Raw genomic sequence first — 12,860 nt, 5'->3', positions numbered from 1 at the left:
TCAGATGTACCTCCTCACTGAAGAATTATTCCCTTGCCAATATCAAGTTGTCTGGATTTTCTGTGGCTTCCTTTAGAGCAGCAATCACCCCTTTAACCACTTTGATGCCATCAACATGGTTGATCTGATCTTGAAGTGTAGAAGTGCTTCATCCAAGGCCCAGTCAGATATTTGCCAAGTAAGCCTAATATCTGAAGTTCTACTTTTGCTTCAGCCTGGGTGAAGTCATGGAGGATGGTGCTTTTCAACCCCTCCACAGGATGTTCCGCTATTCAGCAGGGCAACAAAGTCATCATAATGTTCTATGAGCTTGCCACTAATATGAAACAGTATATGCAATCAGTTGCCATGGTACTGTGGGAGGACACCTCGGGGGATGTTCCTGTCATCCACAAATCCTTTTGGGTTCCCTTTTCCGTTCTTTTACTGAAGTTTGCTAATCTGCAGTATGGGATTTACTGCTAGACAGTCTTTCCCAAACAAGAATTTTCCTCTGGATTGTTTCTGCATTTTGAGGGCTGAACGAACTGATGTTGCGATGGAGTCAAGAGGATGCAAGTGGCAGTAGAACTCATTCAAAGATTTACCCAACTCACTACTCACAATCCTAATAGCAGCATGATTAGCTGCACACCTGTCACTCATTGTGTTTGAAATGTTGTCGACAGGGCTTCATAGGGCTTCGAAATCTAGGCGGCCTCCGGCCAAGACAGGACACCTGCTGTTCAACTCTGGGCGGGCCCCCCTCTCTATCTCTCTCTCTCTCTCTCTGTCACTCTCCGTCCCCGCCCGCCACCGTATCCATGTCCGGGCTGCCGGCTCTCCGCTCGCTCCTCATCCTCCGGCACGGCAGGCCGCCTTACACATGCGCACTGTTACGGCCGGCACATCCTCCACCCCGCACATGCGCACAACTACGGCCAGCACATCATCAGCCGCCCTGCGCATGCGCACTGCCACGGCAAATGGTTGGCGCTGGGCACTTTCTCCCTTCCTTTGAATTGTGGGAGATCTGGCCGCCATTGCTGTCGGGTCGCCGCCTTGCCGCTGAAAACCAATGCAGAATCAATCCCTGATAGCAGCCTGACCCTGGATCTGGAGCAGGGGCGGAAAAGCCAGGGGGGCCAGAGGGGACACGTCCCCCCCATGTTTTGAGAGGTGGGGGACATCCCCCCCCCCCTTAAGTTTTTGTGATCCCAATTTTAATATCTCCGCTTTCCGCGAGGCAGTGGAGGTGGGACTGATGATCGAGGGCACAATGATTGGAGGGAGACGTGGCACAGACCTGCGCCTCATCCACAGGCAGGATCGATCCCAGCCGGGTCTCCGGCGCTGTCACGAGCGCCCCTCCCCCCTCACGGATGGCCAGAGCAGACAGACGCGAGCTGTGCCTCCAGGCCCACAGCTAGCGCAGTGAAACAACACTAAACCCAGCTCAACTCTGCCTGTCCCGCCAGGTTAACCTGCCTGGGCTTGCAGGAAATATGGCCAGTGTGGAGAAACAGTGCCGGTATCCCGTCAGTCCAGACAGGGCTGTAGTTAACCCGGTGAGACAGGCAGAGTTGAGCTGCATTTGGCACTCGATTGAGCCTCTGAAGGCTCGCGTGTGTGAGTGTGCGCGTGGCCGCCAAAAAATTGTGTCCCCCGTCCCCTCCATGTTTTGATAGCGAGTTCCGTTCTTGATCTGGAGTAACTCCCTGGAGTAACTCTTGCTTCTGGTTTCCGGGTCCATAAATATTCTAAATAATTTAAACTGGAGGTGGTGGAGGGCTGAACAATAACTGCCTATTGCATTTTATCTGTTTATTTATTGTGTATATATATGGTCTATGGTATATAAACACACTGAACTTTTATCTCCTGTTCTGTATTATGTTTACATATTCTGTTGTGCTGCAGCAAGCAAGAATTTCATTGTCATATCTGGGACACATGACAATAAAACTCTCTTGACTTTTGACTTGGACTTAAGCAAAAAAGGGTTCTTGAGGAAAAAAGAGGTACCTTAAATTTAGTTGTGTCTGGTTGGGTAACTATGGTTGGGTGAAGACTATTCCATGCTTTAATTGTGCGGGGGAACTCCATTGAGCAGCCAGCAACTCTGGATAGAAGAAATTGGGTGACGTTTCGGGTAGAGACCCTTCTTTAGACTTGCTCTAGTTTTAGTGTTTTTAGTTTAATTTGAAGATACAGTGTGGAAACAGGCCCTTCGGCCCACAGAGTCCACACCGACCACCGAACACCCGTACACTAGTTCTATCCCATCTCTCGGGTCCCAGTTAGAACAATGAAATCCTTACTTGCAGCAGCACAACAGAATATGTAACCATAGTACTCTGTAAACAATGTTATAAACAAGAAAACAAGGTATATATTTATATATTAATATATATATATATATAAATATATATGTGTGTGTGTGTGTGTATATAATACATATACCCACACACACAAACACACACAATCTCCCTCCTGGGATTAATAAAGTTCTATCGTATAGTATTGTGTGTGTAGGAAGGAACTGCAGATGCTGGTTTAAACTGAAGATAGACACAAAATGCTGGAGTAACTCAACAGGTCAGACAGAATCTCTGGACAAAAGGAAAATATTACGTTTTGGGTTGGGTCTGAAATAGGTTCCTGCACACCTTTGGAATGTGGAAGGAAACAAGCACCCGGAGAAAACCCATGCGATCAAAGGGAAAAGGACCAAACTCTATACAGACAGCACCCATATTCAGGATCAATTCCGGGTCTGGCACTTTTAGGAAGCAATTTTATGGCCAATGTCCTGCCCCATAGTCTTGAACTTAATTAAAACATACAGTAACTGTAAAGGGGGACATAGCGTCACTTGGAGATTTAAAACTGAAAATGGATATTTTAATTTATTTTAGTAACCAAAGTTATCAACGTATAACTTTTTGTGTGTTAGAAAACAAAATATAGTGGCACAGCTGGTAGACTTGCTGCATCACACACCAGAGATCTGTGTTCGATCCTGTCCTCGGGGACTGTCTATGTTGAATTTGCACAATCTCCCTGCAAATTTGTGGGTTTCCTCCCACATCCCAAAGACGGATTGGCTTTGTAGGTTAACTTATCTCTGTAAAATTGCCCCTAATGTTTCGGGAGTGGGTGAGGAAAGTGGGATAACAGAACTTGTGTGAATGGGTAGACAAAAATGCTGGAAAAACTCAGCGGGTGAGGCAGCATCTATGGAGCGAAGGAAATAGGCGACGTTTTGGGTCGAGACCCTTTTTCAGACTGATGTGAGGGTGGGGGGGACAGGAAGAAGAAAGGAAGAGGCGGAGACAGTGGGCTGAGGGAAAGCTGGGAAGGGGAGGAGAAAGCAGGGATTACCTGAAATTGAAAAAGTAAATGTTCATACCGCTGGGGTGTAAACTGCCCAAGCAAAATATGAGGTGCTGCTCCTCCAATTTACGGAGGGCCTCACTCTGGCCATGGGGAAGAGGCCCAGGACAGAAACGTCGGATTCGGAATGGGAGGGGGAATTGAAGTGCTGAGCCACTGGGAGATCAGGTTGGTTATTGCGGACCGAACTGAGGTGTTGAGCGAATCGATCGCCAAGCCTACGCTTGGTCTCACCGATGTAGGCCAGCTGACACCTAGAGCAGTGGATTCAATAGATGAGGTTGGAGGAAGTGCAGGTGAACCTCTGCCACACCTGGAAAGACTGCTTGGGTCCTTGAATGGAGTAAAGTGGGGAGGTAAAGCGACAAGTGCAGCATTTCCTGCGGTTGCAATGGAAAGTGCCAGGAGAAGGGGTGGTTTGGGTGGGAAGGGACGAATTGACCAGGGAGTTACGGAGAGAGCGGTCTCTGCGGAAAGCCAACAGGGGAGGAGATGGGAAGATGTGGCCAGGGGTGGGATCCCATTGGTAGACAAAAAAGCTGGAGAAAATCAGCGGGTAAGGCAGAATCTATGGAGCGAAGGAATAGACGACGTTTCGGGTCGAGACCCTTCTTCAGATTGATGTCGGGGGGAGGGAGGGGGGACCTATGATAAAGAAAGGAAGAGGTGGAGACAGTAGGCGGTGGGAGAGCTGGTAATGGGAGGGGAAGGAGGAAGAAAGCAAGAACTACCTGGAATTAGAGAAGCCAATGTTCATACTGCTGGGGTGTAAACTACCCAAGCAAATATGAGGTGCTGCTCCTCCAATATGCGATGGGCCTCACTCTGGCCATGAAGGAGGCCCAGGACAGAAAGGTCGGATTCGGAATGGGAAGGAGAGTTGAAGTGTTGAGCCACTGGGAGATCAGGTTCGTTATTGCGAACTGAGTGGAAGTGTTGGGCGAAGCGAGCGCCAAGCTTGCACTTGGTCTCACCGAGGTTGATCATACGCTGAATAATCCAACCACATTTTTGTTTGGAAGTGGAAAGAAATAGTAGAAATTGCATTCATTGCAATGTGTAAAAAGAGTTGAGATACTGTATTATAATTTTGCTGCATGTTATTGTGGTATATATCATGTCTTGATTGGTGAATATGTTTAATTTGTGACTTTATTTGAAGCAGAAATAATATGTGATCGCTTCATTGAGCATAATTCCGACTGGTAACTATGCACTTCGTCCCAGCACATTATCGCACACGTCATGCAAGCCGTCTTAAATGACCACCTAAACTGTCATTTGGCAACTTAAAAAGCTGCCACGGTTGCCCGGCTGACAACAGAGAAAAAAAATTAAGTGAGAGCCCTGCAAGGTGTATAATATTTTTGACACTGTCACAGGCCTTTCTTACATATGCTGTCACAACGCACTGTAGTCTCTAAACAACCCTTCAGTAATTTTCCTTGCCCTCCATTTCAGAATAATAGTGTTTTAAGCCAATAACTCAACACCAGCACTGACAATAAATAAATAAATAAATAGCGCAGCTTTCTAGCCCCTTATCTCATTGGCCACTCTCGACTGCAAATCGGTGTCAATCTGGTGGACCACCTTCCTCTAATCGTGGGGGTGGGGGGTTGGGAGGGGCCTCACAAGTGGAACAGCTCTCCATCTAAATCTGGCCCTGGTTGTCGATTATCTTTTGCCTGGTATCTTGAAAATCTGCTTGCTCATTGAAATAAGTGTAAGTTTTACACAAATTGTCAACTGTTTCGCAAATATGTTGCGCATAGTCCTCAGCAGTCCCACCAGCCAATTCATCGACTGCTGCAGAAAGACATTTGTCTGTGGTGGTGAAGTGTACACTGTTAATGTGGGTCTTTTCCTGGGTGGTTGCATCAAAACTCACAGTCAAACCCTTTGTTGCTAGGATTATCTCTGCTGTTTGCAACTCAGCTATAGCTCCCAAATCTCGGGCCATAACTTCAACTGCACTGCGTCGAGGAACATGATCCGGATTAAGTCCACTCCGCTTGTAGAACTGGCTTATCAGGATTGGAATGTTTGCTGTTGGAGTTTTGTTTACAATACAGTCAAACACATGCATCCTTGTGTTGAGGAGTAAGTTTTCTGGTCCATCTTTGACTTGATAATACTGGCAGCCTGCAGAGTTTCGATTGTTTTGTGTGTTTCGGCGTACGGCGTTACCTGTTTCGATTGTGACGCCGCAATAGAGGTACAGCGTGGAAACAGGCCCTTCTCTCGCCCCCACCACCACCACCACCACCACTAACACTATCCTATACACGCACACACACACTAGGGACAATTATACCAACCCAATTAATCTACAAATCTTCAGTGTACAACCAGCATATGTAGTCCCTTCCTATACAAACCTGTAAGTATTTGGAGTGTGGGCGGAAACCGGAGCTCCCAGAGAAAATCCATGCAGGTCACTGGAAGAACGTACAAATCCGCACAGACAGCACCCGCATTCAGGAACGAACCCGGCACTCTGGCGCTCTATGGCAGCAACTTAAGACTGCCCCACCGTGCCGCCCAATTATCTTGTACAACTGAAAAATAACAAATAACAAATTTCAGCTGTTTTTAAAATCCCTCAATTTTTTGTTACAAAAGACAGATTCTCTCCCTACATTTTGACTGTGGGGGAAAAAGAAAAAGATCAATTATTCACAGACCAATGACCTTGTTGTATTTAGGAAACTCAGCGGGTGCAAATGGAGCGAAGGAAATAGGCAACGTTTCGGGCCGAAAAGACTGAAGAAGGTTTTCGGCCCGAAACGTCCTATTTCCTTCGCTCCATAGATGCTGCACCCGCTGAGTTTCTCCAATGACCTTCGATTCTCCAGCATCTGCAGTTGTTGTATTTGTTGTTGGCCAAAGGGTAAATTATGTCGGAACAGAATATCATATGGCCATGCATTTATTGTAGGTTGGTGAATAAGTGGTGGTGTTGTTGCAGATTAATGTGTCAAACTGGTTTGTCGAAGGTGTTTGTCAACTACCCCATCTCCTGCACTTTACCTTGCAACCGCAAGAAATGCTACACTTGTCGTATTACCTCCCCCCCTTGACTCCATTCAAGGAGCCAAGCAGTCCTTCCAGGTGCGGCAGAGGTTCACCTGCACCTCCTCTAATCTCATCTATTGCATCCGCTGCTCTAGATGTCAGTTGTTCTACATCGGTGAGACCAAGCGTAGGCTTGGCGATCGCTTCGCCGAACACCTCCGCTAGGTTCGCAATAACCAACCTGATCTCCCAGTGGCTCAGCACTTCAACTCCCCCTCCCAATCTGAACCCGACCTTTCTGTCCTGGGCTTCCACCATGGCCAGAGTGAGGACCACCGTAAATTGGAAGAGCAGCACCTCATATTTCGCTTGGTCCAGCAGTATAAACATTGACTTCCCTAATTTCAGGTAGTCCTTACTATCTCCTCCCTCCCTCAGCCCTCTGGCCCCATATCTTCCTTTCTTTTTCCCTCTCCCCTCTTCCCCCCCCCCCCCCCATCAGTCTGAAGAAGGGTTTTGGCTCGAAACGTTGCCTATTTCCTTCGCCCCATAGATGTTGCCTCACCCGCTGAGTTTCTCCAGCATTTTTGTCTACCTCAGAGTTTTAATAGTTACTAGACCAAGGAGACCCGTTGGGTCCCTTCCCCTCAACACGCGGTTGTGGTGGGGGGGAGGGCGGCCTGCGGTGTCACACACACCAACCACCCCCCTTGATATTAATATTATTCATTGGCTCCTTTTACCCCATCCCTGCCCTATCCACACACACGTAGTTCCCAACTCTCAGGCGCGCGGGGAGGGGGGGTTAGAGAGAGAGGGCCGAGAGAGAGAGGGAGCACGGACAGAGAGAGAGGGGCAGACAGAGACAGTGATGGGCAGAGACAGAGAGAGAGGGGCAGAGACAGAGAGGGGGGGGAAAGAGAGAGGAGGGGGAGAGAGAGAGGGGGGCGAGGCAGGCAGCCAGCAGCAGAACGGGCAGCAGCGAGCGGGGGGAAGCTGCGGATGGCCCCGGGCTGGGCTTGCGAGCGATGAGGGTGGGCGACGTTACTCGCAGCGCGTGAACACAACGGCAGCCATTGTGACGTCATCATGTTATCAGCCAAAGCCAGCAGTTCTTTCAGATTTTTGAACATTTTTATTAACAACTCGAGAAATGCATGAAATTTTCAAATGAGGCAATTTCGGAGTCCACAAAATAAATCTCTACAGGAATATGTAAAATGTTACCGTTAGGGCATAGTTTTTTCGACCAGATGTAATTGCACACACGCACACACACACACATCCAAGATCAGAGTTTTAATATTTACTAGATTAAGTGGGACCTGTCGGGTCCCATTCTCATATGGGAGGCCTGATCCCCCAACGCACCAATTCCAATATTCCACCACTTACGCATAGCCCCTAACTGCGCAGGCGCGGCTGATGGGTTCCCGTTGTGACGCCTCTGATCCCTCCTCCTCCCCTCACCCACTGCCCCACTCCGCTCCTTTCCCTTCCCCCCCCCCCCACCCCCCCCCCCCCCCCCCCCCCCCACCCACGCACTCACTTCATCCCCCTCAACCCCCCCACCCACTCTTAGCAGCTCTCCAGCAGCACAGCCATTCCCTCCCATTGGATTCCCATTGTGATGTAGAACACGCAAGTATTACCGTGCAGGTGCAGATGATGGGCACGGCAAGTGGAAAAGGGATTTATTAAAGCTTAAAATGTGAATAACTTTTAAAATATAACAACAATTTAAACGTTAAAGAGGAGATTTATTCAGTCCATTCTTTCTTGTTGCATCTCTTGTGTTCAGCAAGCGGGGGAGGGGGTCGGCTTCAGGCAGGGGCCGGTGGGGGGAGTGGCTTCAGGTGGGGGCTGGTGGGGGGAGCGTCCTGCAGCCTGGGGAGAACGGTGAGTAAGGTGGCGATAAAATCCTAGCGGTATAGGGTACCGTTTTTGCACAAATTTAAAAACAACGCAGACCGGAAGTGGTCAAGATGAGAGATTTAGTAATAAGAGAGTTTTAGTAATAGGATGGATGGATGGATGGATACCAAGTGGGACCCGTTGGGTCCGTCCCCTCGACGAGCGGTTGCGGGGGCGGCCTTCGAGGTGACACACACATTAACCACCCCCAACACACATACACTAACCACCCCCCTTGATATTATATTAATATTATTCATTGGCTCCTTTTACCCCATCCCCGCCTTATCTACTGACGCATAACCCCCAACTCGCAGATGCGTCTAGAGATGTAGGAGGGCGGGGTAGAGAGAGAGGGCGGACAGAGAGGGGGCAGAGGCAGAGAGAGAGGGGGCAGACAGAGGCAGGGGCAGAGACAGAGAGAGAGGGGGGGGAGGGGGGGGGGGGGAGAGAGGGGGGCGAAGAGAGGAGGAGCGGGGAGGGGAGCAGGGCGGGCAGATCGCGGGGCCGCGCAGCTCATGGCGCGCAGCGTCACAGGGCAGGGCTGGTTCCCGAACGCAATACGGGAACCAGCTGCGGGGGCGCGGCCACAGTGAGCGGGTGGCCGGGCGACGTAACTTGCAGCGCGTGAACACGGTATGCAGCCATTGTGACGTCATCAGCCAAAGCCGCTCGGTTTTATTTCCTAAGTTCTTTCAGATTTTTGAACACTTTGATTAATAATTCGAGAAATAATGCATGAAATTTTCAGATACAGCGTTTTTTGACTGCAAGGCATAAATTTCTAACGGAATATGTAAAAATATCACATTAGCGCGTCGTTTTTTCGAGAAGATGTGAATCACACGCAAACACACAAATAAATACACATCCAAGATCATAGTTTTATAGTTATAAAATAAGGATACTAGACTCCCTCCTCTTCACCTCCCTCCTCTCTCCTCCCCCTACCTCACCTCTCCCTCCCTCTTCTTTCTCCTACCCTCAGTCACTCCCTCCCTCCCTCCATAACCCCTCTCCCCTCCCTACCGCCCTCCTCTCCCGCTATCTCCCTGCTCCCCCACACCTCACCTCTTCCCTATCGCACTCCCCCACTAAACACAATGTTTAAATAACATTTCTCCTCCTCCCCTCCCACACTCCCTCTCCTCACAACATTGTCACAAATCTCTCATTGCACTGGGTGGAACACAGTTGACAGCAGTTTATGTAAATGGGATCTCATTGTAATGTCATTGTCAGGTGGAGCACTGCTTACGGGCAGTTTATGTAAATGAGATCCCATGGTGACATCATAGTTGCTAACTGCCACTGCAAGTTCAAGTGATTCTTTCTCAAACTGGATTTTGTAAAGTTAAAAATGTGAATAACTTGTAAAATATAACATCAATCTGAATGAAACTTTGATAAAACACGCCACGGGACAATGGTGAGTAAGGTGGTCCCAAAATTGTAGCGCTATCGTGTACTGTTTTGGCATAATTCAGGACATCGCAGACACACAGGCACATTAACACACAGACAGACATAGAAACAAACAAGATGAGAGTTTTAGTAATATACTGGACTAAGTGGGACCTGTTGGGTTCCAGCATCACATGGGAGGGCTGGTCACCCAACGCAATATTCCACCTCTCCACCAATTCCAATATTGCTGGCCAGTGGGGGGTGGGGGGTGGGGGCTTTCTGTTGCGCTAGTTCGTACTATTTGTTATTTGTTGGTCACACACACCCTCCACCTCACACGGACACTCTGATCAAGAAGGCTTCTACTCTGATCAAGAAGGCTTCTACTCTGATCAAGAAGGCTCATCAGCGTCTCTTCTTCCTGAGGAGACTGAAGAAGGTCCACCTGTCTCCTCAGATCCTGGTGAACTTCTACCGCTGCACCATCGAGAGCATCCTTACCAACTGCATCACAGTATGGTATGGCAACTGCTCTGTCTCCGACCGGAAGGCATTGCAGAGGGTGGTGAAAAATTGCCCAACGCATCACCGGTTCCACGCTCCCCTCCATTGAGTCTGTCCAAAGCAAGCGCTGTCTGCGGAGGGCGCTCAGCATCGCCAAGGACTGCTCTCACCCCAACCATGGACTGTTTACCCTCCTACCATCCGGGAGGCGCTACAGGTCTCTCCGTTGCCGAACCAGCAGGTCGAGGAACAGCTTCTTTCCGGCGGCTGTCACTCTACTCAACAACGTACCTCGGTGACTGCCAATCACCCCCCCCCCCCCCCCCCCCCCCAGACACTTATTATTTTTTATTCAAATCGTTTGCTATGTCGCTCTTCAAGGGAGATGCTAAATGCATTTCGTTGTCTCTGTACTGTACACTGACAATGACAATTAAAATTGAATCTGAATCTGAATCTGACACACACAGACCCATTCATACACAGACACACACGTCTACTCCACGTCCCAGGGACTTACCGTGGAGTAGACGTGTGTTCAGTGTTATTCGCAGCTCAGAGAGCCGTGACCCTCTCGCTTCCTTCATCTGTCAGAGATTGAGTGAGCCACGACACTTCCAGGTTTTATAGTCCCTCCCCCCTGCCGCCAGCGAGGCAACAGAGAGAATGGCGAAATGTTTTAAAACATTAATATCTCTCTGATTTTTCATTGATGGGATAAATCTTCCAGTCCAGTCCGGCGGAGGGGGGCTCCGGGCGAGGTGGCCACAAATGACGGCTGTTCTCTTGGAAATCACATCGCCATGTCAAAAGCGGTCAAGATCTTTCTTTTAGTAATATAGATAAGGAATATTCTACCACTCACCCATATCACCGAACTGCGCAGGCGTGACTCATTTCCTCTCATCCCCCAACAGTCCCTCCCCCCCCTCTTCACCCTCCCTCTTCACTCCTCCCCCACTCCCTCCCTCTCCTTTCCCCTACCCTCAGTCACTCCCTCCCTCCATAACCACTCTCCCTTCCCTACACCCTCCTCTCCCTCTATCTGTTTAAATAACATTAAACACCAAGCCCCCGAACTCTACACCGGCTCGAACCCCAGCCCAGGGCATGGAGCCTCGCTCAGGGGAGGCCTCTCCCTTCCCCTCCCCCCGCGGCTCCAGACCGCAGCGTCAGAAAGTGACAGACGAACTTTCAGTTATTTTAAAATCCCGCACCCATGGGGAGACTTTCAGTTACCCGCGGGAGGGGGAGGGAGGAGCACGGTTCCGGGCCCTGTCTGTGTCTGTGTCCAGCGTGCTTTTATCAGGGATAGCGAGTTTTTTTAATGTAAGTGAGATCCCATTGTGCTGTCATTGTTGGGTGGAGCACTGCTCATGGGCAGTTTATGTAAATTACATCCCATTGCGACGTCATAACTGTAACTGCCATTGCCACTGCCACTGTGGATAACTGTAAAATATAACATCAATCTGAATGAAACTATGATAAAATACACCACAGGAAAATGGTGAGTAAGGCGGTCCAAAAACCGTAGCGTGTATCGTGTACCGTTTTGGCGTAATTCAAGACATCACAGACACAAACACACAGACAGATACAAAAACAAACAAGGAGAGAGACAGACAGACAGACAGACAATGCCCGCTCCAGGCAAGCCCCAGGCTGCTATGAGCCTCCAGCCATCTATCTGTCTATCTGCTCCACTAAGGTCAGCCATCGTCCACCGCCTGTTCCACCGCTGCGGTCTTGGTTGGATTACTCTTTGTCAGAGACCTCCCCCTCGACCTTACTGCCATGGGTGGCCCTACCACGAGCATAGCTCCAGGTGTCATTGGTCTCAGGATCTCAGGTCCACACAAGCTTCTCCACCACGACAAGGTGACAATCCACGGAGAAGTCTATCTATTTATCTATCTATCCATCCATCCATCCATCCATCCATCCTTCCTTCCTTCCTTCCTTTCTTATTTCTTATTTGATCCTGGAACTAACATTTTTGCACCAACTTACCATTGTCCCGTGGCCTTTTTGGGCAAGTTTCGTTCAGATTGATGATATATTTCATGTTATTGACATTTAAAAGGTTAAAAAAACCTCACTTTGAGAAAAATAACTGTGTGCTGTGAGAGTTTTCTGGCAGTTTCCAGCTATGACATCATAATGGCATCTCACAGTCTTCCAATCACAATGGGATCACATTTACATACGCTACCGTGAACATTCCGCCATCCGACAATGACATCACAATGGGATCTCAGCTGCCAATGAACAGTGTTGGGATAAGCTCCAGCCAGTGCAATGAGTGGGGGAGGGGCGGAAAAGAAATGTTATTTAAACATTATGTTTAGTGGGGGTGTACGAAAGGGGAGGTGAGAGAGGGAGTGACTGACAGTAGGGTCAGCAGCAGCTTCCATCTCAAGGAGGGTAATAGGCCTTTCTCACGGGGCGACTTGACGCAAGATGTAACCAGAGTGAAATGGTCGTGATCTAGCACGATATCACACGATATAACGGGGGGGGGGGTAGATAAAGAGTTCCCAGGGTACTCAGCATTTCTGTTATTTGTGCGAGTGACTTGTCCGTCTCCTGAGCTTTCCCCGTTAAATCTTGAATGACCTTTGTAAACTGTCAAGTGTAAT

The sequence above is a fragment of the Leucoraja erinacea genome, chromosome 12, assembly GCF_028641065.1.
Source record: "Leucoraja erinacea ecotype New England chromosome 12, Leri_hhj_1, whole genome shotgun sequence".
Classification (NCBI taxonomy): Eukaryota; Metazoa; Chordata; class Chondrichthyes; order Rajiformes; family Rajidae; genus Leucoraja; species Leucoraja erinaceus.
This window is presented reverse-complemented; position numbering follows the sequence as displayed.